This window comes from Lathyrus oleraceus, chromosome 7 (genome assembly GCF_024323335.1).
Source record: "Lathyrus oleraceus cultivar Zhongwan6 chromosome 7, CAAS_Psat_ZW6_1.0, whole genome shotgun sequence".
Lineage (NCBI taxonomy): Eukaryota > Viridiplantae > Streptophyta > Magnoliopsida > Fabales > Fabaceae > Lathyrus > Lathyrus oleraceus.
The window spans coordinates 139,415,397-139,418,174 of record NC_066585.1 but is presented as its reverse complement, the minus strand read 5'-3'; the positions used below and the strand labels follow the sequence as shown (position 1 = coordinate 139,418,174).

The 2,778-nt window shown below is 31.7% G+C and overlaps 1 long non-coding RNA gene across 1 annotated transcript; it reads left to right on the top strand.

Moving 5' to 3' along the window:
- The first annotated feature begins 1,386 nt into the window (after positions 1-1,386).
- Positions 1,387-2,519, top strand: LOC127100872 (uncharacterized). Its single transcript, XR_007794519.1, has 3 exons — positions 1,387-1,779; positions 1,854-1,970; positions 2,400-2,519. It is a non-coding gene; the product is annotated as an uncharacterized LOC127100872 (long non-coding RNA).
- Positions 2,520-2,778: the final 259 nt, after the last annotated feature.

Below are 2,778 nucleotides of genomic sequence, written 5' to 3'. Positions count from 1 at the left end.
ATGGATCCATAGCTTCCTGTCAGTGGTATGCGGCTGAATCTTTCTCACATAAGCTCTCAGATGCATCTGAGGACAAGACGCACCATCGTACTTAGTGAAAGTGGGGATTTTGAATTTGCGAGGAACGGTCACATCGGAGACCAGACCCAAACTTTCGAAATCCAGACCGGGCGCCTTCTGACCCTCCATAGCTAGCATACGTTCTTCCAGCAACTTGTACTTATCATCTCTTGTAAGTATTGGTTTTGATATTTAACAATGAATTAATTTATCATAAAACAAATAAATCAAATAATATATTATATAAAATAGAATGAAATAAATGAAGTAAATAACAACAAAAGAAATTCAAGGGGTATAAACATAATAAAATGGAGATGTCAAGAGAAAAAATAAATTGGGCTTAAAACCTAAAACTAAAATAAAGATAGAAAAGTAATGAAAGTTGAATTTTGAAAATACAAAATAAATAAATATAAATAAATAAAACCAAAAGTAACAAAATGACACATATGAGATTGTGAGAACTGGGAATCGTCCCTTCTTAACTGCTATTTTATTATAATTTTTATTTGAAAAAATGAATAATAATATTAAATACAAAATTTGAAAAAAAAAATTAAACTAGCATTTTCACATGATGAAAAATATACCATATAGGAGTATTAAGACCAACCTTATTTTTAAATGGAAAATAAATAATAATAAAAAAATCAGCATGATTAATATATTTGTCTCTCACATTTATTCAAATTAACAAAATAATAATAGGTAGAAATTAAATGGCCATGAAGATTGATCAGATTAAATGACATGAAAACATCAATAATAAAGGGCAAATTATCCCCCTCTATGCATAATACCTCACAACACACTCGCTCTTTTTCTTGAATTATTTGAGGAAAAAATAAAAGAGAAACTAATTAAATAGCAATGAAATGAGTGATTAAATTGTAAGAAACAAAACAAATCTTCTCTCTCTAAAGCTGTACGCATGGAGCATTTGGCAGGTTCCCAAAATCACATTTATTCTCTCTCCAATTTTTAAATCAAAAGAAAAAAATTGAAAAATAGAATTAATTAACAATTGAGAAAAGAAACAATTGTCAAAGCAAAAGTCATTATGTGAGCTGAGACACATTCAGAATTAGATAGCCCACTACCACGTGACCAAACACTGATGGACCGCCAATTTCAAGACAACTAAATGCAGTCTACTGAGGAAGACCACTTCATTACTACCTCATAGATCCAACTTTTTTTTTCAAATTTCAAAACTTTTCTTAACATTAAATTAAATTAATTAAAAACAAAGCAAATGAATGCATTCTTTAAAAAATAAAATCACTGATTCTCTCTCCTCTCATTATTTACTGGATAAAACACTCTTCTCATTTTATAGGATTTTATTAGTTTTCTCTCTCTTAAACCACCTTCCGCTCATCTTTTTAAAACAAAACACAAAGCATTTCTAAACCAGATTCTTCAATAGATCTCTAAACCAACCATGGTGAGCATCACAACAAATCCACACACAAACATCGGTCCTAAACCAAAATCCCTAATTTCCGACTTTCTGACCTAACATTCAAACCAGATCGTACATGAACGGAGAAATAGGAGATGCAAGGAGCTCCGATGGTACATTCAAAGCAATAATCGAAACAGATTTACTCATTCAACAGTTATCAAGTCATTATGCATTATGATGGAAGTCGAAATACCTTCGTCTATTCGAATTTCGATGATTCTTCGAGCAAAATCTTCTCCTGGTCCACGGTAGGCTTCGTTCCGTTTCCTTCCTCGCCTCTCTTCGTTCTTTTTCACTGATTTTGTGTGTCTTGGTTTGACAGTGGCTTAGCTCAGTTTTCTTAAAGTTCTAATGATGACCTCTGAGTAAACTTTGGGAGTATCGAGCTTTGGTGATTGGGTGTGAGTGAAATCTCAGCAGGGTAACGTCGCGGAATCAGGTCTTTTATGAAATATTGCTATGTTGTTCTTGATGTGTGTTCTAGGTGTTTAGAAGAAAAATCTTGCTGTGCATATGCTGTTGTTCTTGCCGTGCCATTCTGGTTTAGGAAAAAAAAGTGCCTCTGTGTTGTTGTTGTGGTTTAGGGTTTTTTAGAAGAAATTTCTTACTGTCTTTCTCTGTTAACCTCTCTATGTTTATGAAGAATTCTAAATCTTAGAAACAACTTCCCCTTTTTCGATTTTCTCATCCCCAGATTATGTGGGATTTAGTTTGTTCCTGTTTTAGATCAACTTTGACATGATTTTTGGATGTTTAGGTTAATTTTCTGGGTAAAGCTTTAATCTGAGTGATTTATTTTGTTGTTTTGCAGTTTCTTAAGCGCTTCTAAAAAGTGCTTTTTCAAATAAACTGTTTTTTCTCTTTGCAGGTTACAACTCTGAGGTGGCTTTGATGGAATGGGAAGAAAAAGTAGGCTGTAAGACGGTACACTTGGAGGCGCGCTAGTCTTGGCCATTAGAATTAGGGACCTTTTTTTGCAGCAGATTCCACTTAGTTAAAATGTAACTATTTAGTTTAGTTTTTTTTAAGAACAAAATGTGTATTTGGACTTATGTAACTTATTGAATAAAAAGTCTAATGACCATTAATAATTATGTATTCAACCTTTTAAACTTTTCAAAATTTAATTTAATATTTATTTATGCAAATCAATTTCCACTTTTAAAAACAACATATTTCTAACTTAAGTATAATGACTTAATTTTAAAAACAACATATTTCTAACTTAAGTACAAAGAAACTAAGTA